The sequence below is a fragment of the Panthera tigris genome, chromosome B2 (genome assembly GCF_018350195.1).
Source record: "Panthera tigris isolate Pti1 chromosome B2, P.tigris_Pti1_mat1.1, whole genome shotgun sequence".
In the NCBI taxonomy this organism is placed as follows: Eukaryota; Metazoa; Chordata; class Mammalia; order Carnivora; family Felidae; genus Panthera; species Panthera tigris.
The window spans coordinates 9,028,597-9,055,742 of NC_056664.1; the positions used below are offsets into that span (position 1 = coordinate 9,028,597).

Genomic DNA, 27,146 nt, shown 5'->3' on the forward strand with positions numbered 1-27,146 from the left:
CACGGTTACCGGGGCGACAGGGGCTTCATTTGCATAGACCTCCTTGATTGGCTAAGGGAGAGCAGGGTCTTTAGGAGGTGGGGCAAAAGCCCTTCCTTCTCTCCCACGGAAAGCCACGCCTTGTCCAAGCTCCGCCCGGTCCCCGCCCGCACGCCGGGCGGGGGCTGCTGACCTGGGCAGGCGCTCAGCGCCCCGCAGACTCAGTGTCAATCCGGCCTGGAGCGCAAGTTTCGCTTTTAGAAATTGTCAAGGTGACCAAGGGGACACTTGCGGGAATTCTCTTTCCTTTGGCCAGTCAGTGTAATAGATGAACAAAAGCTGGAGATTCTCCCAAATAATGTTCCAAAGGCAAGTTGGACCATGCGGACGATGCCTGGCAGGTGGGAACTGAGCCCTTTAAATCGTGGGTTTCTCTTTTCCTGAAATCCAACCAATGCCGCGGCGAGAGCTGATCCCGAGGCCCAGGCTGATAGACAGAAGCATGTGGGCAGACAGGGATCGTGGGGGCAGAAGGTTCGACTGACGTGACTGCGGGCACCAGTTTAGTTAGCATTCCAGATGATTCCTGGTAGCTTCATTATTAGCCGGGACTGGGTTTAAGTAAAAATTAAACTCTGAAATGTTTTGAGCGAAAGCTTACCACGAGTATGGGTTTTGAGTCCGGCAGACACCCCCCTTCCCTTCCCCGCCCCCCACTGGCCCAGAAGCACCCAGGGCAGTTAATCAAGGCTAACCTGGGACTGATCTGCGGGTTTCTAATCCGCCAAACAGTAATCCGAAGAAGTACACGCTTCCCACGATGACGTCTTGCTCCCAGCAAACGCTGCACGCCCAGGCACCACCAAGCGCTTTGCAATCTCGGTTTCCTACCAAGTTCTCTGACTAAAAGCAAACGCAACGACACAGACCTATTCGGAAACATTTTAAACGATTTTTCTTTTTCTTCTCTTTCTCTTTCTTTTTCTTTTCTTTTCTTTTTTTTTCTTTTTTTTCTTTTTTTTTAGTAAACTAGAATTTGTCACCAGAAGTCTATTAAGTTACTGTCAAACGGACTTTTGTACTGATGCCAACTATTCGTGGGTCTTAAAATTGAAGACTGCTTCTGTGAGACAGGACAGGAAAAGGAACGCCTGCAGGGTTGTGGGGAAAGGTGTACCCGTCAGTTAGTCATCGTTTACGATTCCAGTCGCTGAGAATTGTACAAAATAGCTGCTAAGCTGGCGTTCAGGGGGTGATGAGGGCCGAGATTCTTAAAGCCCATATGCAAAACTTTATTATTGTTATTAATAATAAGAATTTACAGAAACTCACATACTCAGTCTTAGGAAAGGCCTGACTAGATCTGTCAGTCCAGGCTAGGACTTTCTCAAAACTTTCAGTCCTGTTACCTAGGTTGAAACAGAATGAGCTAAAAGTACTGTTAAAGCTTGCCCCCCGGCTCAGGTGCGCAAGGAGGCAAGCTAGTGGAGGACACGGCCTAGTACTCAAACATTCATGGATGCTCTTTCAATAAAACTTCATAAAACCTTTAGGGCAGATTAGGTGGTACTCGAAGGGCATCAGTTCCTGGTTGGACGAGAGGCGTAGTGTTATCAGCAGCTTCCTCGACCTTGTTCCATCATTGTAGCTTTTCACTGTGGGTCCCTGCTGAGGAACCCAGTGCTGTAACTACTCAGATAATACCACCTGTAAAACGTCATTGGTGGCACGCATTCAGTGGTGGGAAAGAGGGGACCCGCAGTTCTAAGATTAGAGACAAGCCCCGGGTTTGGAACTGAGTGCCAAAATCCCTGCCAGAGCTCCCCACGGGTGGTCACGTCAAGATGAATACGGCACGATCACAAAGGAGCAAACGTTCCCAATCCAGAGCCACACCTGTGATTCTCATTTAGAAAGCTTTGAAATACGTATTCTACTTTAGCCAAGTTATATTTTTTAATGCAGGGCATTTGGTAGAAAACAAACATTTTGACATGGTAACATGTGGTGAACCCCAGGATGAAGTGGTAGAGAGAAGGGTCCGAAGAGAGAAGAGAAGGTGTTGGAAAACGAGATGCGAAAATTTGAGGTAGGTCTATTGATTGGTGGAGAGGCAGCATGTTTTCATAGAAAGATAATGGGCTTTGGAGCCAGAGTGATGTGGGGTTAAATTATAGCTCTGCCACTTACTGGTTCTATAACTTTAATCTTTAAAAGCCTGTTTTCTCGTATGGTAAGTGGGAACCCCTATTGCAGGGCCCATATTACAAGTCGCGATGAAAAGAGGCGATAATAAATGTGAAGTGCCAGGCATATACTAGGTGCTCAGTAAGTGGTAGCTATTTATGCTTCTACTTAATGGTGCGGTTTGCAGTTCTGTGTCGTCCAGTCTGACTCCCGGCCTCCAATCTTCCTGTTGTCCCTGGACGTCCACATGCTGCGGCAGCGTGGCTTTGTCCCAGAGTGGCAGCACAGTCGTGTCCTGATTAGTAGGGATTACAGCATCCTGACTCAGAAGTTCCGGGTAATAAAATAAAGTGAGCTCCGCCGCTCATCCCACTACCCACTTCATCTGTTAGTGGCTATCTTCTGGCTGGTTCTGAAGTCTGAGCCTTCCTGACCTTCCCTTGAAGGTTAGGCTCATCCAGCACGAGAGCCAGACAGCTCTCGCCTTCCTCTTGCTCTGACGGTCGCCCCAAACAGCTGGTTGTTGCAGAGTTGGCCTGGGTAGCTGGTTGAATGGTGGCCCCTCAAAACAAAACCAAAACCAAAAACACGTCTTTATCCTAATCTCTGGAACCTGTATTGTGAGCTTATTTGGAAAAAGGGATCTTTACAGATGTAATTGAGTCAAGAATCTCAAGGTAAGAGCATTCCGAGTGATGTGGGTGAGCCCTAAATCCAATGACCTGTATCCTTAGAAGAGACGCCCAGAGGAAAGGTGCGGAGAGGAGGAGAGGCTTTGTGAAGATGGAAGCAGGGGTTGGAATGAAAGTCAAGAAATGCCGCCCGCCACCAGCAGCTGGAAGAGGCAAGGGGTAGCATCTCCCACAGAGCCCCTGGAGGGAGCAGCCCCCCACGCCCAACATGTAGATTGTGGACTGCTGGCCTCTAGACCTGGGATAGAATACGTTTCTATTGTTTTGAGCTACCCAGCTTGGGAATTTATTATGGCAGCCCTGGGGAACCAAGGCAGGCTGTTAGCCTGCCTACCTGAGTCTCGAACCTCTTAGCTGCTACTCACCTTGTTTCGTGGCGCCACTGAGATACCGTTCCTTGCTGGACACCAGTGACACTAAGTGTCAGCCTGGGCTGTAACCCCCATTGAAGATCTTTCAAAGTATGACTTGTTCCAGACTTAACCTAAAGAGTTTATAAAAATGCAGATTCCTGAGCTCTACCCAAACCTAAGGAGTCAGAGTCCTTTGAGGCAGAGCCCAAGAATCTTATTTAGCAAGACCCTCCAGGTAATTTCTTCAAGCCCTAGACATGGAGAACCAGAGTCAGCTGTATGACTTTGGATTTCTTTCCATTATTTCCTTTTCTAGCTACAGCTGGAGTTGCCATTCTTGTGTCTAAACGCCTTGTTGGGTGTTTGTTATTTTGGTGGCCCTTCTCATCCTGCCAGTTAACATAACGAGCGCTGAATTCCTATTCATTCACGCGTACGTGCGCGAGCACACACACACACACACACACACACACACACACGCTCGTACTTTATATATAAAGTTTGATGTTACAATCTTTTCTAAAAGTCTTCGTTTTCTTTTTTATTTAAAAATTTTTGGGGGCGCCTGGGTGGCTCAGTCGGTTAAGCATCCGACTTCAGCTCAGGTCATCATCTCACAGTCTGTGAGTTCGAGGCCCGTGTCGGGCTCTGTGCTGACAGCTCTGAGCCTGGAGCCTGTTTCAGATTCTGTGTCTCCCTCTCTCTCTCTGACCCTCCCCCGTTCATGCTTTGTCTCTGTCTCAAAAGTAAATAAACATTGAAAAAAATTAAAAAAATTTTTAATGTTTATTTTTGAGAGAGAGAGAAAGCACGAGTGGGGGAGGGGCAGAGAGAGAGGGAGACAGAGAATCTGAAGCAGGCTCCAGCCTCCACACTGATAGCAGAGAGCCCAATGCGGGGCTCGAACTCATGAACCATGAGATCATGACCTGAGCCGGTTAGACGCTTAACTGACTGAGCCACCCAGGTGTCCCAAAAGTCTTCATTTTCAATTTCAAAATACAATTTTGCCAACATCCATAAGATCGATATATATAATATCCAGGAAACAGTACTATTAAACAGTTTTGTGGCAATTCACTATTAAGTCTTCAGATAAAAAATTATAGGTTCAGGAAATTAAAGAAACCGATCGTAAGCCCAGAAAATCTTTGGAACATCTAACATTTAAAATTGTGCCTCCTTGGGGTGCCTGGGTGGCTCATTTGGTTAAGCATCCAACTTCAGCTCAGGTCATGATCTTGTGGCTGGTGGGTTTGAGCCCCACGTTGGGCTCTATGCTGATGGCTCAGAGCCTGCAGCCTGCTTTGGATTCTGTCTCCCTCTCTCTCTCTGCTCCTCTCCCCCTCACACACTCTCTCAGAAATAAACATTAAAAAAAATTAAAAAGAAAAAAATAAATGAAATTGTGCCTCTAATTCCAGTTCAAACAAGTCTGGTTACCACATTGGATTTAGAGTGTATGGCTTTAAATTTTAGGGTCTGGAGAAGATTAGTTTAAGAATTTAAGGTTCTCGTAGTGCAATTCAGGTAGTTGCCCATAGAGAAATAAGCTTCTCTGTTTTTATCTTCCTGGTTAGGAAGAGGAACATGTCCTTAAGCCATTACCACATCAAACACTAATAACAAAATTTCTAGGTGCTTATCCTAGAAAATTGACCATTATAGTTATTATAGATTGTGGCTAAGATACCTGTGTAGTTTCTTGTCTTCAGCTCTTTGTGCAGGAAGGTACTGTTTGGATAGAATTTTTGCATTTTTAAATAAATCTAGGATGAACTTCAGGCACAGACCATGGTTGTCAATCCCATCTACTGAATCTGTATCTCTGATTGGAGTCCAGGGATGTGCCTTATAAACAGGACCATTGTGATGCAGGTGGTCCACTGAACACACTTGGAGAAAGCCACACGGGCATCCATCCATGACCTAGCAATCTCTGCCCTATAAACTGGCTTCTAGGCAACTGTGGCATAGAAAATTCCCTTTTAGGTAGTATCTTTTGAGTAGCTAATGTTACCATTGTTAGCATAAGCATTTATTTAGACTGTACTGTGATTGCAAGTTGCCTCTTACAAAAGCTCTTCCTGGTCACTTAACAAGTAATGCTATGGAGACAAATTAGATGAGTGGAACAGAAAGGTATGATCTCAAAGGTGTGTGTTTCCTTGCCTTTTCAATACAGATTTTTATTGAAACAAAAAGTACAGACACAGAAACCAGACAACACAAATGTGTGGATTAATGAATTACTATCAGGTGAACACCCTTGTAACCACCACCCAGGTCACGAACTGGAACTTGATCTGAAGTCCCATTCATATCACAGCCCCTTGCCTCCCACCAAAAGTAACCATTAGCTTGATGTTTTTAGTCTTCACTTCCCTGTTTGTTTTTTTTTTCAAAGTTTTGTCACCCAAATATGCATCTTTAGGAACTGTAGTTTCATCATGTCCATTTAAAAAATGTTGATATGTTTTTAAAGTCTCTTTTGTTATTATTGTTTAAAGGTTATTTATTTATTTTTGAGAGAGACAGTGCAAGTGGGGGAGGGGCAGAGAGAGAGAGAGAGAGAGAGAGAGAAGCCCAAGCAGGCCCCACACTGTCAGCACAGAGCCTGACACGGGGCTTGCACTCATGAAACTGTGAGATCATGACCTGAGCTGAAACCAAGAGTCAGACGCTTAGCTAACTGAGCCATCCAGCCACCCTAAGTTTCTTTTAATCTATGGTTCGTCTTCTATCCTTTTATTTTCCTTACAGTTTATCTTGAAGCATGTAGTGAGTTGAATGGGGGCCCCTCCCTATGTCCACTGGAACCTTCGAGTTAGACCTCTGACCTTGTTTAGAAAAACGGCCTTCACGGAATAATTACGGTAAAGATCTCAAGATGAGATGACCTTGGGTTAGGATGAGCCCTAAATCCAATGTCCGTTATTTTACAAGAGGAGAGGAGAAATGGAAGCAGGAGGCAGAGAATGAAGTGACGGGCCCACAAACAAGGCACACCAAGGGTTACCTGCAGTCACCAGAAGCTAGGAGAGGGACATGAAGCAGATTCTGCCTCAGGAACTTTTAGAAGGAAACAGCCCTGCTGGCATCTTGATTTTAGCTTTCTGGGCTCCAGAACTAGCAGAGAATAGATTCCTGTTGTTTTAAGCCACCTAGCGTGTGGTCATTTGTTGTACAGCAGCTTCAGGAACTCTTTCAAAGAGTTTGGGCCGTTAGACGTCAGGACCTGAATTTGGCAGAATGCACACTCCTGGTGCCGTTAACCATGTTCCTCTGTCTCCTGCATTTCCTGCAGATTTGCGGCTGGATCCGCAGTACGGGCCAGACTCAGGTTTGATTCCTCTGGCAAACCCGAGGCACACGATGTCATCTTGTCCCTTGTTCTGTGATCTTGGCGATCATCCGTGCTCCTTATTTTCTTTCACTCCCGCGATATTTGTCCTCAATGCTTTTCTGTATGTGAAAATCGCTTTCTCTGTCTTGAAGAATGAGAAGGGCTCAGATACGCTTGTCCCTCTTCACAGAGCTCGTCTTCGATGGTTGTCGTGAGGATGGCAGCTCACTTCCCGAGATTTCCTCCATCCCTAGCCTAGAGCTTCCCTTTCCTTCTTCTGCCTTGTCCCTGTCCTGGTCGGTTTTGATCTGATCCCAGCACCCCCGGCTCGGGGTCTCCTCTCTTCAGAGGGGAGCCCTGAGGGTCAGCCCTGAGAGGGGGAGGCCAGCCGGCTCCGGTCCCTCCGGACCTTCCTACCAGCGTTCTTGCTCTCAGCTGCTCCTGGGCGGGGGGGGGAGGGGTAGCTGCCATTCCCATGTCACCCCGCCCGCAGCCCCGTGAAGGTCTCCTGGCTCTTTGGGGGCTTCTCCTGGTTTGGGGCCTCAGGCACTACTCTGTTCTCTCCTTCTCTCTCAGACGCAGGTGCTGGTACCACGCAGCTCCTAACGGCTGTTGGGGGTTTGTTCCCACTCGTTTGTGTTTTGAGACTCATGGGGTTGCTCCGTCACCAACTTTTGTCATCCGCATCGCTCGTGGGTTTCTAGTTTTCCTATCTAGGTGTCCTTTCTGTTTTCATGCGAGGGTAAAGAGAGATTGAAGAGTAATGCTGCTGCATCACCAACTTCAGGTTTACCTTTCCTTTTTTTCTAGGGTTTAATTTTAATTTTGCTGGGTTAACACGTAGCGTCATAGGAGTTTCAGGCGTACAATACGGTCACGCAACCATCCCCATCACCTACCTCGCCCATCCCCCCCCCATCCCCTCCCTTCTGGTAACCGTCAGTTTGTTCTGTATCGTTAGCAGTCTGTTTCTTGTCTGTCTCTCGCTTTCACTTTTTTGCACTTTGGCTCCTTTGTTTCTTCAAGTCCACGTATGAGTGCAATCACGTGGTATTTGTCTTTCTTTCACTGATTTATTTTGCTTGGCATAATACTGTCTAGTTCCGTCCGTGTTGTTGCAAAAGGCAAGATTTCATTTTTTATGGCTGACTAATATTCCATTGTGTGTAACAACACCCCTTCTTTATCCGTTCATCTACTGATGGACACTTGGACTGCTTCTATAGTTCGGCTGTTGTAAATAATACTGCGATAAACATAAAAGTGTATGTGTCCTTTTTTTTTTTTTAATTTTTTAATGTTTATTTATTTTTGAGACAGAGAGAGACACAGCATGAGCAGGGAAGGGGCAGAGAGAGAGGGAGACACAGAATTGGAAGCAGGCTCCAGGCTCTGAGCTGTCAGCACAGAGCCCGACATAGGGCTCGAACTCACGAACTGTGAGATCATGACCTGAGCCGAAGTCGGACGCTTAACCGACTGAGCCACCCAGGTGCCCCTGTTTGTGTCCCTTTGAATTAGGTTTTTTTTTTTGTATTCTTTGGGTAAACACCCTTACTCCCCCCCCCTTTTTTTTATTATTGTTACTTGAGGAAAAAGAGAGAGAGAGAGCAAGCAGGGGAGGGGGCAGAGGGAGAGAGAGAATCTTACGCTCCATGCTCAGCGTAGAGCCCGACACAGGGATTGATCCCACGACCCTGGGATCATGACCTGAGCCAAAAACAAGAGTTGGACGTTCAACCGACTGAGCCACCCAGGTGCCCTGTGCCCCCCTCTTACCTTTCCTTTTAATCAAATTTTTTTTCAGTCCACCACATTGGATTGTCACGAAAACAATGCCATGCAAGCACACATTTCCGTAAGCGTTAAGGGTAAGGAAAGTTATGAGCTGTTTTCTTTCCAGGTTATCAGCTAGAACTTGAAAACGTAAGCTGAGAGGGAGAAGTGGAGTCAAGATACTTAATTTTACTTAGGCATTGACTCCTGTGAGATCTAGAACAGGAGGAAGCAGAGGAACACAAGCTGCCTCTCCATACGTGGTAGTCTGGTTGTACCTCTTTCTTGTGGGGGTTTAGATAGGGAATGTTGTTTGTAGCACATCACAAATGGGTACGTGGGTAGAAAATTGCTTTTTCTTTTCCGCCTTGGTTTCCTGGACAGCATTCCCTCTGGTTTCCCATTCGACCCTCCTGACTTTGTGGGACTCTTTGATGGTTTCATTTTCTTATTTATTCTCTTAAAAATCTCTTTTCAGCTGTCTCCTCCTCCTGTTCTATACATTCTCCCTGGATGATACTTTTAAAATAATTATTATAGTAAAATAGATATAACACAGTATTTATTATTTTAACCACTTGTAAGTGGACAATTCAGTGGCATCAAATACATACGATGTTGTGTCACCATTGTAACTATATATACCCGAAAGTTTTTAATTATCCCCAACAGAAACTCTGTACCCATTAAATAATCATCCCCATCCCCCACCCTTCCCTCAGTCCCTGGTAATCACCATGCTACTTTCGGTCTTTGCGAATTTGACTAATCTAGGTACCACGTACAAGTAATATATACAATGTTTGTCCTGTGTCTTGTTTATTTCCCTTCACATGTTTCGAAGTCCATCTGTGTTGTAAGAGATATCAAAGTTTTGTTCCTTTTCATGGATGAATGATATTCCATTGAATGTATATACCACATTTTGTTCATCCATTCATCTATTGATGGACTCCGGGGTCACTTCTACCTCTTAGATATGGTAAATAATGTTGCTTTGATGTTAGCCTACACATATCTGTTCAAGTCCATGCTTTCAGTTCTTTGGGGTACATAACCAGTAGTGGAATTTCTAGGTACTAGAGCTGTTCTATGGTTAACTTTTTGTGGAACTTCCTGGACAGTCTTGACTTTAACTGTAATTTCAACACAGTCTAGATGGTGTTGTTCAATAGAACCTTCTGCAATAATGGGAATGTTCTATAATTCTGTACTGTCAGATACAGTAGCCATTAGCTACATGTGGCTAATGATTGTAGGAAATGTAGCTTAGTATGATTAATAAATTGAATTTTTAACCAAAGAGGTGAAAAGTCTATATACTGAAAACTATAGAAAGCTTATGAAAGAAATTGAATAAGACACACAAAAAAAGGAAAAATATTCCATGCTCCTGGATAGGAAGAACAAATATTGTTAAAATGTGAATACTACCCAAAGCAATATACATATTCAATGCAATCCCTATCAAAATAACACCTGCATTCCTCACAGAGCTAGAGCAAACAATCCTAAAATTTGTATGGAACCATAAAAGACGCCGAATAGCCAAGCAATCTTGAAAAAGAAAACCAAAGCAGGAGGCATCACAATCCTAGACTTCAAGCTGTATTACAAAGCTGTAATCATCAAGACAGTGTGGTACTGGCATAAAAACAGACACTCAGATCAATGGAACAGAATAGAGATCCCAGAAATGGACCCACAAACATTTGACCAACTAATCTTTGACAAAGCAGGAAAGAATATCCAATGGAATAAAGACAGTCTCTTCAGCAAGTGGTGCTGGGAAAACTGGACAGCAACATGCAGAAGAATGAACCTGGACCACTTTCTTACACCAGACACAAAATAAACTCAAAATGGATGAAAGACCTAAATGTAAGACAGGAAGCCATCAAAATACTGGAGGAGAAAGCAGGCAAAAAACTCTTTGACCTTGGCTGCAGCAACTTCTTACTCAACACGTCTCCAGAGGCAAGGGAAACAAAAGCAAAAATGAACTACTGGGACCTCATCAAAATAAAAAGCTGCACAGTGAAGGAAACGGTCAGCAAAACTAAAAGGCAACCAATGTAATGGGAGAAGATATTTGCAAATGACATATCAGATAAAGGGTTAGTATCCAAAATCTACAAAGAGCTTATCAAACTCAACACCCAAAAAAACAAATAATCCAGTGAAGAAATGGGCAAAAGACATGAACAGACACTTCTCCAAGGAAGACATCCAGATGGCCAACCGGCACATGAAAAAATGCTCAGCATTACTCAGCATCACATAAATCCAAATCAAAACCACAATGAGATACCACCTGACACCTGTCAGAATGACTAACATTAACAACTCAGGCAACAGCAGATGTTGAGGATTCAGAGAAAGAGGATCTCTTTTGCATTGTTGGTGGGAATGTAAACTGGTGCAGCCACTCTGGAAAATAGCATGGAGGTTCCTCAAAAAATTAAAAATAGAACTACCCTACGACCCCAAAATTGCACTACTAGGAATTTATCCAAGGGATACAGGTGTGTTGTTTCGAAGGGACACATGCATCCCCATGTTTGTAACAGCACTATCAACAATAGCCAAAGTATGGAAAGAGCCCAAATGTCCATTGATGGATGAATGGATAAAGAAGATGTGGTGTATATATACAATGGAGTATCACTCGGCAATCAAAAAGAATGAAATCTTGCCATTTGCAACTACATGGATGGAACTGGAGGGTATTATGCTAAGTGAAATTAGCCAGAGAAAGACAAACATCATATGACTTCACTCATATGAAGACTTTAAGACACAGAACAGATGAACATAAGGGAAGGGAAGCAAAAATAATGTAAAAACGGAGGAGGACAAAACATAAGAGACTCTTAAGTATGGAGAACAAACAGAGGGTTACTGGAGGGAGTGGGGGGGGGATGGGCTAAACAGGAAAGGGGCATTAAGGAATCTACTCCTGAAATCATTGTTGCACTATATGGTAACTAGCATGTAAATTTAGAAAATATATTAATTAAGTTGAATTTTTAAGATTGATCTATTTTTTGCAACACAATGCTATTAACCATAGTCACCATGCCGTAGATTACATCCCCATGGCTTATTTATTTTATACCTGGAAATGTTTACCTTCTGACCCCCTTCATCCATTTAGTAAATTTAAATTCAAATTTAAATAGGCACATGTGGGGACACCAGGGTGGCTCAGTCAGTTAAGCGTCCGACTTGGGCTCTGGTCATGATCTCATGGTTTGTGAGTTCAAGCCCCGCGTCAGGCTCTGGGCTGACAGCTTGCTCAGAGCCTGGAGCCTGCTTCAGATTCTGGGTCTCCCTGTCTCTCTGCCCGCCCCTGCTTGCACTCTGTCTCTGTCTCTCAAAAATAAATAAATGTTAAAAAAAAAAAAAGGCACATGTGGGCTAGTGAACCAGATGACATATACTTAGAGGCTGTGACTTTTTCTAATTCTGTATTTCCGACTTGGCCATTTTTCCTGAGTTTCAAGTATGAAACTTCCCCTGTGTTTTCATGAACATATCCTTGATTTGCGTGTCTTTATTTCTTTTGTGAACTGTGGCTGCAGAATCTGAATTTATTTCGTAATGTGAAATTGGCATCAAACTCCAGCCAGGTCTGCTGCCAAAATGATCTTGTCTACTTTCTCTCAGACACTTTAATTGGATCTAGACTATCTACTGGGCAATGAGATCTAAGTGAAGTTGCTAAAATGTCAATCTGACAAACTTTGTCTTTTTGAGACCCCCCCATGACCTGAGGAATTAAGACTGAATTCCTGATCTTAGCCTACAGTTTCTCAGGTTCTCTGTCCTGTCTCACTTCACATCATTTTCCAACAGGCGACAAGGCTCCAGCCATACCAAACTGCCTGAAGTTCCTCAGATGGTCTCTCCCACTTCCGTTACTGCTACAGCTGTTACTCTGCTTGAAAATGCCCATCACTGTCTGTCAAAATTCTACACTGTTACTCATCTTTTAAGGCTCAGCTCAGGGAACACCTCCTCCGTGTAGATTCCTCAGATCACATCCCCCGCCCCCTGCAATATTTTTCATTCATCCGGAGAGTGTTTACTGAGCATGTACTTTGTGTCAGACTCCAATTTAGAAACTGTGGCTGTAAGTGAGAAGCAGATAAACTTAGAGGTTGTCTTCATCAAGCTTAAGACAGAGACTCGCAAGTAGGGAATAATAATAATGACATAGTGATAGCTATATTTAATAATCATACATAATAAGTGCCGTGACGTGAGGCAATATCTGAGGCTCTTAAAGCACTGCAGAAGGACACCTCACCTGGGCTTAGCGAGAATTTAGGGAAGGCTTCCTGGAGGAGGAAATAGAGGAATGAATAGGAATAGCTCAGGTAATATAGCATGGGAGCAGGGAACATGAATGCATGGCCTCTTGAAAAAAATCAAAGTGGTTCAGCAGGGGATTGTGGAGTATCTTATAAACCAGTATGGAGACATTTGGAATTTATCCTAAAGGCAACGAGAAGTCATTGAGGCAATGTATGACGTGATAAGATCTGGTCTAAGAAGGACTCCTCTGGCCACAGAATGAGGAATGTGTTGGAGGGGCCGGGACTATGGCAATAATCTAGGTCAGCGCACCATGTTCCAGGTCAAATCTGGCGCATGGTCTGTTTTTATACACCCTGTGATCTAAGAATGATCTTTATCCTTGTTACACTTTTGAATGGTTGAAGAAACATCCAAAGAAGAGTGTATCCCACGACACATGAAAAAGTAAATCAAATTCAAAGCTTGGTTTTTGTTAATAAAGTTTTATTAGAGCATAGTCAAGCCCATTGGTTTACATATCGTCTATGGCTGCTTTCGGGCTACAAGGGCAGAGTTGAGTCATTGCAACACAGTTGAACCCATGAAGCTGAACATATGTATCTGGCCCTTCACAGGATAAGTTGGCCAACCTCTGATCTGAGTAAGATATCATAGTGAATTAGACCAGGCTACCCAGGCAGATGTTGTAGATGTCTCCTCTTTTCCACAGTATGTGAATTATGATGGTAATCTATTGCTTTCTTATTGTTTTTTTTTTCTCTTCCATGAAACTGTGGACGTCTTCAGAGCAGATATTTTTTCTTTAGTTAACCTTGTCTCTCGGTACTTAGCACGCTGTACTTGCTCAGTAAATGTCTGCTGGATAAATGATGTATGTGGGTTTATATGTGTGTGACACTCACGTATAGATATACAGAAAGCATCTGCTGTTTGCCTGCTGCCAGGAACCTTGTGATTTAGTTGCAGCTGAGCCCCTTTACCCCCACTCGAGGGGTGGCACTGTGACTCAGGCCTGTCCAGCAAGCCTTTTTTAATTAAGTCTTTGCTTTTAATACTTGGAAACTCATAGGGTCATCTTTCCCTTCATTTAGTATTGCCTAAAGTTGACCTTGCTTTCATCCTGCCCCAAACTGGAGGGATATCCATGATGAAAAGTGAAAGTTTATCCCCCTAGGTGCTCACTAGTCCTGTTCTTGTACGGTACATGTTCTTGTATGTGGGCAGGTGGATTAGAGCATCCTGGTGCTTTTGGGAATGCCCTTGGGTGGAGAAGAAGCCCTCAGAGAAACAAACAGGAGAAGTAAAAGAACAGCAAATGTAAAAGGTGGAAGGCAAGAGGAAGAAAAGAAAGAGGTAGAATGTGGAACCACAGCAGTGTGATGGACAGTTGCCTGAAATGCCACTAATTTGCACAAACGGAATCTAAGATGAGTGGTAGGCACTTCGGATGGAATATTAAAGATTTTAAGACATTGGATATAATTTATCAAATGTAAAAACATCTGAATTTGTGAGTACTTCATAGATTATGAAGCCTTATGCTTTTACATTATTTTAACTTTACAAGTAATATATGGGTACATACTTTGTTTAAGAAATTTTAAAATATATGTATTTACAGTACACAGCTAGACTAGGTGCTTTTGCCCTCTGTAATACATTGGCGTCTTTAATCTTCTGAAAAACCTAGGTATTTTTACCCTCTCTAACACAGAGGATTACAGAGACATAATTTCAAGCATAGTCTCATACGTGCTAGATGGCAAAGCTGAGTTTCTGACTCAGATATTCACACTCTTGATTCAAGGATCCTTCTGCAACCCATGCCACTCTAAAGGGGAGCCCAGTGGCCTATCCACACAGCTCTGAAAGTGGACCACTTTCAAAGTAGCCAGTTTCCCCAGAAAACAATACCGGGTTTCCAGGTCATTCTCAAACAAAATTACAGATTCCAAGTGTTGTGGGTTAAATTGTGTCCCCCTAAAAAAGAAACATCAACATTCTAACCCCTACCACATCAGAATGTGACTCCATTTGAAAATAGGGTCATTGCAGATATAATTAATTAAGTTAAATGAGGTCATACAGGAGTAGAGTGGGCCCTTGATTCAATATGACTGGTGGTCATGTAAGAAGATGGTCATATGAAAACACAGAGACACAGGGCAAATGTCATCTGACGATGAAAGCAGAGACTGGACTATGTAGCTACAAGCCAAGAAATGCCAAAGATTGCCAAGAAACTACCAGAAGCTAGAAGAGATAAGGAAGGATTTCCCTACTGTTTTAAGAAAGACCACGGTCCCAACAATACCTTGATCCCAGACCTTTAGCATCTGTGAGACAATAAATTTCTGTTGTTTTTAAGCCATGAAGATACAGCAGTCCCAGGACACCAATATACCAGGTAAATTCTACATACCAGAGGTATATGCCTTTGCTAACAACTTCTTCATAAAAAAATGATCATAGGCTTTTGGTCAGGATGACATTTTCTGTTTATATCTTAAGTTGCTCAAAACAAAACAGAAGCTTTTCTGAAATGCCAGAAATACTACGATTTTTATCTTTTGGTTACTCAATGAGGATTTAAGAGGTCAAAGAAAAACAATATGTCCTTGGTTTAAGAGCAAATAGTCAATATTTAATCCCTGAAGTTATATCCCTCAAGATTTTATTATAAATTTTTTTTAACTCTGAAGTTATTTTGTTGGAAACATACAGAGAAATAGTTACACATTATTGTTGTATGAGAACCTTTCCAACTGAAACTCTGGTAGAAAATTTATAAAACATGAATGCTGCTTGAAGCATTTTTTTCTCTCCTTGCAGAAGAAACCTGCAAGAAGGTGGCTGAATTTTTTTCATTGAGCTAGTTTTGTGTTGGGGATGACCTATATGTAATAGTATGAGGTGAAGATCCTTCTAATTTTAATATATCTCCTATCCTTACTACCCTAACCTAAAACTCCTCCCCTTAGAGTCATTTCTTAGGGCTACAGAACAAAGGAGGGGAGATTGTCTTTAGAGACTGTAATACTTCAGACACCTGAGAAAGACAAAAGATGAGTGTTTAAATTCTGTGTGACTCTTGTCCCATTGGCTGGTTTGCATGGAATAATTTACTTGATCTGCTAAAATTTACCAGCAATGTCAAAGAATCTGGATTGGAGAGGCTAAATTTGGTGGTAAAGAAAGTACAATAATAAGAGCTTGGAATGTTGTTGGGGAAACCAGTAGACTTGTTATGTGGACAATGTCCTTATGTGGATAATGTCCTTAGATGGACAGCATTCTTACCTGGACCACATTCTTACTTGGACAGTGGTCCTCCTCTCTATAGGAAGGTCATCTTCTCCCTTGGGCTAGCCAGCTTTAGGAGTGATGCTCTGGAACAAGTAGGAATAAAGGTCCATCCACCAAGGAGCAAGTAGAACCACCATATAGATGAGTGGAGTGGGGGGGGGGGGGTGGGTGCAAATACTACCTTTATATCCTGGTAAGGAGGGAGGATGCACAGTGGGGCCTTGAGTAACAGTGTTCTGGGAGCAGGAAGATGGGAGTCAGTGCTAATGAGAAAGCCCAGCTGAGAGGGAGCAGGAAAAACAAAGGTGAAAAGGACAGAGGACCGCCTTCCCTTTCATTGATTTTATCTAGAGCTAACCATTTTCATCCTGCCCAAAGCTGGTGAGATATCCACCAGGAACAGTGAAAAGTTTATCCCTCTAGGAACCCACTAGTTCTGTTCTTGCAACACACACACACACACACACACACACACACACACACACACACTAATGTGGAACTATTCACTATGCGGCAGTCATCATTTTGGCTTTGGGCTACAAGAGGAGATAATTTGCCCTTCACCTTTAAAATCCTTCCTTCTTTTTTCAGATGACTGCAGGGAGAGGGTAGGTCTCTGTTATAATTTCAGAGTTGCCCCTCACAGGAAGCTCGATAGGCTTCTTGGGAATGAGGACATTGTTTTATACATTCAGGAATGTCTCCGTAAATATTTGTCGATTGATTGATTACGTCCACATCGCCCATCAAATCATATCTACTTAAGGTATGTACATATAAACATCCTGCTCTGAGACATATTTCTGACCTGTCATATTGAATATAAAACAGAAGGAAATAAAGCCAGGGAACAAGCACATGTTATGCAGACGTACTTGCTTTATGCACTGCCTGGTTCAGAACCAATGGCAGAGATATGCAGGGACTAATATACTTCAGATGAGCAGACGTTAAAATCTGTGTTTGCAAATAAATAGAAATGACTTTCTGGAGGGAAGAAAGGGTGGTGGAAAGGGGGTGGAGTAAGAAAGAATGTGTAGAATTATGAGAAGAACATCTGGTTCAGTTAAAGAATAAAACCTAGAAAAACACAACCTGCGGGCCTGGATATTCAGTTTATGTTGATGATAGCTTCAGAAGAACTGGGACTTTGTCCTTTTCTTTATAATGAGAAATATCTATTTGGTCTTCATCCCCATTTCTGGTGCAGAGCTCCTATTCAGTCTTACCCCCTGGCCTTGGGGTGGGGAGAAGGGTTGGAGGTTGAATCAGTCACCGATGGCCAATGATTTCATCAGTTATGACTAAGTAGTGAAGCATTTATAGAAAACCAAAGAGCTTCTGGGTTGGTGAGCCCATGGAGATGTGCTGTGGGGAAATGCTGGGTCTGGAGATGGCATGGACGCTCTGTGCCCTTTCCCCACACCTTCCCCTAAGTATCTCTTCTGTTTGGCTGTTTCTGAGTTACACCCTTTTATACTAAACCAGTATTCTAGTAAGTAAAATGTTTCCTTGAGTTTGTCAGGTACTCTAACAAATTAATGAGACCCGAGGAGGGTGTCATTGGAACTTCCTTGAGTTTGTCAGGTACTCTAACAAATTAATGAGACCCGAGGAGGGTGTCATTGGAACTTCCAATGTATATATAAGCCGGTTGGTCAGAAGCACAGGTAACAAGCTGGGCTCGCGATGGGCATCTGAAGTAGGGACGGGGTGGGGGCTGAACTCCTTTCCCCGCACGTTGGAAATGGGTGTAGACTGTTATGAGACCCTAGGGCCACAACGGGCGTGCAATAAATATTTGTTGAATGGACGAAAGAAACTCTGGAAATAATTTCCTGCTTCTGAGGAAACACATCAGACCTATGGTTTTTTAAATCAAAGGGTTTTTTTGTTTTGTTTTACTTTGCTTTGCTTTAGAAGTTGAATTCTCCGTTCAAGCAACATCTTGCTGAACATAAATAATGGCAGAGCCACCCTTGAATCAAGTTCAAATGGGAAGCCCAACGATGTCTTCCAATCACCTCTACCAGTCTACCATCTCCAGAGGCTTTAATTCACTAGACTGGGGAGAGGCAGATCTGGGTGTTTTGGGGGAAGCTCCCTAGGTGATCCTGATGCAGAGGCAGGTTTGGAAAGCGCAGTTCCAGGGCTCCCTTGGGCACTAGACTGCATGCTTCACAAGAACAGGGAGTCTACACACCCCCTATCCCTCACAACTGGAGGGCCACCTTCACCTTAGGCACCAACACTATTTTCCGTGCTTCTGCTATTGCAGCCGCTTGTCTGCAGCCCTCCAGGTTCCCCTCAGAGATGATTTTGGATTGCAAAGACTGTTAGACTCACACTATTTAGTCTAGCATTCTCAGAAAATTTGGGGATAGGGCAGAAAAGAATTGCTTTTCTTCCTTTCATCTGAGACAGAGATTTCCCCCTTTGAAATGTCTCTTTCTGACATTTGTTTTCACAGCATCCCAGTGGGTGGGGACAGACGAGCATTTCCCACCCCCCCCCCCCCCCCCGCCTTATTTTGTAGATGGGGAAACCGAGAACTAGAAAAACGTATTTGTTTACTCCTTGCCAAAAAGGCAACTCAAGGCAGAGCTGGGACTGGCTTCCATGGACATATTGACAGTGATGGTCTCTCCTTAAGCAACAAAAAGGAAGATCTTTTCTCCTGAGAGTACATCAGAACAAGCCCCAATATAAATGTCTTCTACTCCGCAGATAACTGGGAATGTATGATTATGGTACAATCTCATGATTTTTTTCAGCGACAAACACAATCTTAGATCTTATTTCAGAGATGATAAACTTTACAATCAGATAATGTTATTTTATACACTTTGGGTCCCTCAGCCCCTTTCAAAATACTACTTAGACTTTTCCTATCAGCAGTATTTGTGCACTGCATTTCCCATTTATTTTCATCAAGCCTGTTCTCTCAAAGATTCTAATAAGCTTCCTTTGTAACTGAATTCCTCTATTTCCTCTCCAGTACCTATCAAAGAACAGCCCTCCTCTGAAAGGCACAACATTTAATGCATTAGCCTCCACTCTGAGTCTCAGACTTTTCGAGATAACCTTGAAAGGGCATCAGTTCTATGGCGTTCTCTAATGAATATCATGAGGACGTGCACGTTCTGACCCAAACCACGAGAGGAGCTCCTCTGGAAGTTATCCCAGATTTGGGTCTGCAGGATCATAAGAATGAGTTTATTTATGGACAATGATTATGTGAAATCTTCTGTAAAAATACAGAAAATTCTAATCATTGCCTTACTCTCGAGTGTCTCTCCTCAATCTGAGCATAATTTCTTTCAGTTTTGATCGGGATGTGTGATGCATACCTAATGGGCTCCCCACTGCCATCTGGCACACTGTGCAAGTTCACAGCTCACACTACGGCTGCAGCAACACCACAAGCCAAATTTAAAGTAAAAGTGGGCTACGGGACAGTTGGATCTGTAAGAATGAATTCTCTTTTAGCTCCAGAAATTCCTCTTGGCGGGGCAACCGTCTTTAATAGTTTGTAAATTTCCGTAGCCTTCAGAGAGGACCTTTTTTTACCTGCACTGACGAAGGTAAATCTGAGTCTCCAAATTGTTTTGTTGCCAAAGAAGAGTTTGCTTATTTGTGGAGTTTCAAAGCTTTCTTCAGTTTGAATCACTCATTCATCACTAGTTGTTACGAAACAATTTGATTCTATTAGGAGGATGGGTTCTGAGGACTTTCTAAGTTTTACCTTGAGAAGATGCTCACGTATACTAACCAATATTCAAAATTGTATCTATGAATAATAATTATAGGAAAACGCCTTCATTGACTTGCTTGAAAGTGTTGTTACTGTCAGTCATTCTTCACCTCAAGATGGGTCACTACGGTGCTTCTAAGTAACACGGGAGGAGCAAATGAGGACATCGAAGACACTGGCGATCGCAATTACTTCCAGGGTAATTTATGCTCTTTATAACTCTTGCATGAAATAAGTTTTCCCTTAAGAAATACTTACTTCCATATCCTTTTCATGTTCCCTGGTCAGAACTTATCTTTGCCTTACACTCACTCAATGTAAGTCCATAATATATTAGTTGTGATTGTAACTCAAGCAAGCCAACTTGAATTTGCTTAGACTCCAAGGAAGAGTTGAATAACTATTTCATTGATTCTAAAATTTGCATTACAACTTTTAAAAATATCTCTGAAATAAGATGAGTCTAACACTTGATAGCACATTATGGTTTGATTGCAAGTGTATTTACATAAAATACATGCGAACAAGGTGGTGCATCTCTTAACCGATGGTGTCTTAAACTTGGTCAGATATGGGAAGTCACAAGAAGGCCGTAATGCAGTTGAGTCTCAGGAAGCACTTGAACCAGAAGCTCAAACCCTCCTGGAACTCTCTGTCTGACCATCTTTCCTCATTTGGGTTGGCTTCATTTCTTTCAGTGCAGACTGGCTTCCTCCTCTACATGCAAGAGACAGGTCTGCCAACGGCACTTCAGTTACATATCTTCTGGGTTCCACAAATTGAGTCACAAATTCAAAGCTACCAGTCAAGGCACTCATTGTCTTAGTTTGGGTCAGGTGCCCATCCCTAGATCAGTCCCATTTGGTGGGGGAAATGTAGTTGTGAAGGACTCCTAAGGAGAATGCATGAATCAGAAAGGTCCTGTGGTAGCCGTGCAGACAGGAGGGATGGTGGAGAGTGCACAGAAGTCAGTTCTGGGGGAGGGGGGGATGAATGCCACTAACAGCCACCATTGTTACATCTATATTAATAGGTGATCGATGATCTTCCTTTGAGGATGTTAAGTCTTCACTGGTCCATTTCCGCTCTTTGTTCTCTTCCCATCTGGAGCCACTAGTTCTCACTCATGGCCTTGCCCTCATGTTCAGGACAAATTGCAAGAGGGAAAATACAGGAAAAATAAAGATATTTATAGATCACCTCCCCCACCCCTTATCCACAGAGGGCAAAACTTCATTGAATGCTCAGGGAGAAAAAGTACGTGTGCTCATAGCAGGATCTGCCATTTGTGTAGGACTCCAAACCCTTCTGGATTATACCTCAGAAGCTAGCAAGCTAACAATCCATTCCCAGGCTCCTCTGCAAGTAGCATCCACGAGAGACTCGGAAGGTGGGGTGAACAAGATGAGCCGGCAGCCCACGGGGAGCTAGGGTCCCACGGTGGAGATTGATTTTTCAGGACTTGCCAACACACCTGCGTCCTGCCCCTTGCTCCAGGCAGCAGAAAAGAGGTTTCCTGGCATCAGACAGGCGCCTAGTGTGGTTGGGTATCTCTCGCAGTGGCGTTGTTCCTGGCCGTGTGGCCACCAAACTTGGTTCTGGCCTCCTTGGAAATTCTGTAAGCCCAGATAGCAAATGATAAACCCATTTCTGTAGAAATAAGCTAGCGTGGATTCTGCTGTCTGCTGCTCAGATCCCTCTCTGATACTCTCACGCTGTCAGCAAGGACATTAGAACTTTTTGTTTAGCCACAAAAATAGTAAAAATTGGGTCTACTACTACATGGAATCAACTCTCTAATCTTTTATCCTTTACATCCACGTTTGAGCTCATCCTGTATGTTCACCCACATTATCTCATAAGAGATGGACAGAGTGCATAATCCCCTATTATCACTGAGGATGTGGGAAAACAGATACCCTTCCCGAGAGAGGCACATGGTTAAGGACATATGCTCTGGAGTCCAGTCCACTAATCCATGGCTTCGGTCAAGTTGCTTGGCTTCTCTATGCTTCCATTTCTAACTAAAATGTGAAATGATGACAAAAAATACCTATCTTAAAGGGCTGTTTTAAAGAATAACCTAAGCAACCCATGCAGAATATTTGGGAAGTTGCCTTGGGTAATGTAAACTCTCAGTCAACATTTGCTATCATATCTTTTAACTTTGCTGAGTATAAATTGGTATATCCTTACTGGAGGACAGTTTGGCAATATCTATCAAAAAATCTATGTACTTGGCTCAGCAGTTGTACTTTGTGTCTAACCTACAGAAATACTTTCCAGAATGTTTTTCAGTGGGGAAATAGTTAAATAGATTGCCTCATATCGTAGAGTACTGTGCAGCCATTTAAAAAGCGTAATGGAAGTCTGTACCTTCTACATGGAAAGATCACTCCTAGATTGCCCATTTATTCAACAAATATTTATTGGGGACTTACTTTGCCCAAACTGGTCCAGGTGCTGAAAGTTAAAACTATTAAGTCATGGAATAGTCTACATAGTATGACCAATGGGTGTTGAGCAATAATCTGCACCTGTGTACAAATGTCTACTGGGCTGTGGTCACCTCTGCCAGGCGGTAAAGAGGTCTCGAGCTGGCTGTCTTCAGGCCACCCAGTGTGGATGCAGAGGATTGCTTTACCACATCAACACTTCTTACGTATCCTGGCTCCATCTTGGGGGTCTATAAATGACCTGAACCTTTGGAAAGAGCAAGGCTCTAAGGCGTGAACAGCCCCCGTATCCGCTGGACAGTTGATGGCTGTCCAACTGGCTGCTGTTTATAGACAGTCCCTGCCGGAGGACAACCCGAAGAGCAACTAAAGTGTTCCTTGGCTCTGCTTACTCAAATGGCCCTCTGCAGACTTTGCCTTGGTCCCCGGTGGCTCTGCTGCTCACTAGGGAGGAGGGTGGACTCTCCTCTTGTATGAGGCGTTGCTTCTTGTCCTGCCCTCATCTTGACTCACACAGACCCTCTGTCATGTCACGTCCCTTCCGTTACTCCACTTCCTAGCTATCTCTGGTGGTGAAGAAGTTGGCTTCCTCATGCGTTCGATTTCCAGGCTGCGGTTTATGCTGCAAATATGCCAGGGCTTCGATTTTGATACATAGCATCAAGAATTGGGATTCCCAAGCATACTTTTAGTACAGGTCTTTGGATTCACAGCTTGGGCCATGTGCCATCTTGATTCCTGTAATGCCCCTGCCTCATGGTCTTGCTTTAATGGTGTGTGTATGTCGGGAGTATGACTAAAAGAGTGAAAACAAAATTGAAAAAAAAAACATCAGAAATATCAACAACGAGTACTGAGGACAGAACCACACTGATTAATATACCAAAATGTTATTCTACACGCTAGTGGGATTTACCTCTGAAGAACAGGGGGGTTGATAGCAAGACAAAAGCAGATTATTTTCACTCTGGAAGCTTCTTTTGGTTTCTTTGGATTATTTATAAAGTGTTTTAATGCTATCTTTTGTAATGAAAACTATGGTGAAACACAACAGTTTCCAAAGAGGCCGTAGTGTTTGAATCTCAGGCTTGGTGTCGGTGTGTGTGTCCTGAGCTTCTCACCCCTTTGACATTGTCATCTGCTGACTGTAATTACACCCTAATCTAGGCTGCCCTTCTTCACCTGGCTGTCTTTCAGGATGCCTCTCAGAGCTCACCTCCTCAGGAAGTCTTTCTGGATTTCTTTCACATTGTCTCCTCCAGACTGGGTTGGGTAACCCTTCCTGTGTCTGTCTGCACTCTCCACAGACTATAATGCTTCCCAGGTGGCCTTAAAGACCTGGTTGTGTGTTCATCTTCCTCTCTCTGCAAGGATAGACATCGTGTCTCAATCATTCCTAGGACTCCAGATCCTACCACAATGCCTGACAGGTGGGAAGTCTCAGTACAATGCTTATTTGAATTCCATTCGTGCATCCAAGTCAGAGAATTATTGCCCTGACATAAATATGTGAAGATGCAAAAAAAAAAAAAAAAAAAAAAAAAACACCCAAAAAACAAACAAAAAAAACCCTAACATCAACTCCACTTTCCTTGTTAATTGACAGTTTTTTCTTTTTAAAAGTTTATTTATTTATTTTGAGAGACAGAGAGCGAGAGCATGAACAGGGAAGGGGCAGAGAGAGAGGGGGAGAGAGAGAGAATCCCAAGCAGGCTCCGTGCTGTCTGCACAGAGCCCGCAGGGCTCAATCTCACGGCCTCTTGAGATCATGACCTGAGCAGAGATCAAGAGTCTGATGGTTAACTGACGGAGCCACCCAGGCGCCCCCCTGACAATTCTTTTTGTATCTTCCATATCTTATCTTTCACATCAATTGTTTCTTCTTCACATTCCAAAGGCAAACTTCCGTTCTAGATTCACCAGGAAGATTCAGACCCTATTCTCTTTTCTCTAGTCCTAATCAATTATGTATGAGTCAGTCTGATGAGACTCTTCCCTACCTGTGCTTTTGGAAGCACCTCCTTCTCTCCCCCCGTGAGCCTAGGTTCAGCTAATTACCACCACATTCTGTTATCTCAGACGTAGCTGGGCCTGACCTGGCACACTGCCAAGATGACACATTCATGCATTTAACCATTATTGGGCACCTTCTGTATGCCAAGCGCTGTGCTGGATGTGAGGCTCCAGAGACACGTAAGAATCTGTCCTCGTAGCAGTTAGGACCCCAGCAGAAGATAGACGGAGCTTCAAATTGAGTCATTTGAGGAGAACGTAGTCAGAGTTTAGGGAAACCACATGGGATAGCGTAGACCCCTGAGGCTGGTGATAGTGGGAATGACTATCCTTAGCCCTGACATGGGTGAGGCTGGGAGGTATGGCTGCTGGAACATGGGAGAACAAGAAGGACTAGCAAGCTATGTAGAGATGCTTCCCGACGTTGTGGTCTTCAGTCAAGGGCTGAAGTCAGTCCTGAAGCCATTAGTCAGCTGATGGCAATCTAGCAAGGAGGGAGCTGGGGAATCAATACCTTGACCTCACTCTCCTTACCCTACGGCGCCCTTTTCCAATCACTCGGAAGCCAGTCGGGGAGGAAGCCACTTGGTGAAGTGTATATGCCAGCCTCCTGGAGCCGAGCGGGAAGGAGAAAGGTAGAGTGGACCCAGATGGGCAAATAAAAGGTATCCTGTGAGTCTTCAAGGAGATCAGTAGCGAACAGAAATAAAAACAGGTGCTTCTGATACAGTATGGGATGTGATGGGGTAGCTGCATAGCATACACTGGTGTGATTACTATATGCCAGGCCCTATTCTGAGCATTTTACCTGCGTGCTTTAAAAATCCCTACAGTGTACAAGGTACTGGGGTGGGGGGAAACTAGTCTGGAAGGATCAGATAAGTTTTTTGGGGGAAAGCAAGGTGGAGATGAGTCCTAAAGTTTGGGTTTGAGATAGTTGGGTGAGGCTGGGTTTAGGGACGGGGCAAGAGCAGAGATACAGAGAAATAAAATAGCGTGATCGGAACCTCATGAAGTTCATTGTTGAGTTTGGGGAAGTCGGCGCTAAGGCCGTATTGAAGAGGAAGGCAGAGGTTGGATGATGGAGGGCCCATATAAATTGTATCTAATGGATGATGGGCAACAAATAGGCCATTTTTTTCACCGAGATGTAATTGACCTATAACATATTAGTTTCAGGTGTAAAACATAAGTGATTGCCACGTAAGCCTCGTTAACATCGGTCACCGTACATAGTTACACTTTTTTTCTTGTGATGTAACTTTTATGGTCTACACTCTCAGCACCTTTCAAAAGTGCAATGCGGTAACTATGGTCACCACACTGTACTACATCCTCATGACTTATTTATGTTATAATTGGAAGTTTCTACCTTTTCACCTGCTTCACCATTTTGCCTCCACCCCCCACCCCCACCCCTGCTTTCTGTTCTCTGTATCACCGTGCTTGTGTTTTGGTTTTGTTCTTGTTTTTTTGGATTCCACATGTAAGTGAGATCAATGGTCTTTATCTGTCTCTGACACTGCACTTAACATAACGCCCTCTAGATCCATCCATGTTGTCACAAATGGCAAGATTTCCTTCTCTTTCATGGCTAAGTAATACTCCATCGTGTGTACGTATCACATCTTCTTTACCCATTTCTCCATCGCTGGGCACTTAGGGTCCCATAGTGTCCCTGCATGATGGGCAGCAGTTGTACAGTTTTAAACAAGATAGTGAAATGGTGAGTTTGGCAATCGGGTGCACCCCCATCTTCCGTCCCCTAAACACGTGCACACCTAACGTGCTTATAGACCCATCATGTTTCTAAATAGTAGTAGTTCTTACTGACTTGCTCTAAATTAAATCTAAACACTCAAGACTGCCTCAGGGATGGCCCCAGAGGCTCCCAGGACGGGAGATCGTTTCTTGCCCCAAGCCTACATGCTTTGGGGAGGGAGTTCTACCTGTACCCATATAGCTTGCAGTCACTACCTTCCCTATGAGGGCACTTGGACTCCCCACCTTTTTATCTTCATACTTAACACCTTTACATGAACCAGCAGGTGGGTGTGCCATGGATAAGGCAATAATGTTAATAATACATAATAATAAACAATACATATTTATACGTCGTAAGTCATTGGTGGTAGGACCATAATCAACTTCTACCCTTCCTCTTCTTACAAGTTTTCTGTACATGCTTCCATTAAAAATTTAGAAAAGGATCAAGAAGCAAATAAGATAGAGGGCCTAAATAGGAAGAAGAATGTCACATTTGGGCCAAATGCTTTTGCTGCCCTGCATGCTGTAGATGGTTCATGTTTCCTTCCAGTTCCTGAGCTGAACGTCCTGTCTTTGCCTTTCTTTCCGGAGTTGGATACAACTTAGGCACTTTCTTGGAACTATCAAAAAAAAAAAAAAAATCCATCATCCTTCACATGTGTGAATTATTTAAGGGTAGCCAGCTCTAGAACACAAGACACTGAGTCCAGATAGAAAGCTTCTAAATCACTGGTTTGTAGACCAGGTGGCTCTCTGGAAGCAATATTTGGGCTTATTTTTGAGCTTATTGTTAATTGGTGGAATATTACACTCCCCACGGTAAACTAGTGATTACAAGACGGATCCCCCCCCTTCAGGAATTCATTACAATAAATGGCCTATTCTGCCTTCTGTTAATTGAATCTCCAGTCCATGATGCATCATGTTACTGTGCTCTAATAGAATGACATCTAATGACATCCATGCTTATGTAACTTCTGGTTGAGTGCTTTATGCTCCAGCCATGCTTATTTGTGAGTCATAATTGTATCTGTGTTAAAACACTGCTGCAAGCTGTGTGTGCCCGTGTGGGTGTTTTATGTATGGGTGTAGTCTACAGCCTAGGAAGCCAAACCTGTTGGTGAAGGGATTTTCACTTACCTAAGAGACGGATCTGAACATTTAATAGAAATCAGGTTAATTTCAACTGGTTAT

The 27,146-nt window shown here is 43.4% G+C and overlaps 1 long non-coding RNA gene across 1 annotated transcript; it reads right to left on the minus strand.

The window, feature by feature from the left end:
* Positions 1 to 2,530: 2,530 nt before the first annotated feature.
* Positions 2,531 to 4,991, minus strand: LOC122238337. The gene is made up of 3 exons (XR_006217245.1): positions 4,905 to 4,991; positions 3,224 to 3,342; positions 2,531 to 2,728 (listed from the first exon to the last, which is right to left on the minus strand). It is a non-coding gene; the product is annotated as an uncharacterized LOC122238337 (long non-coding RNA).
* Between the last annotated feature and the right edge of the window lie 22,155 nt (positions 4,992 to 27,146).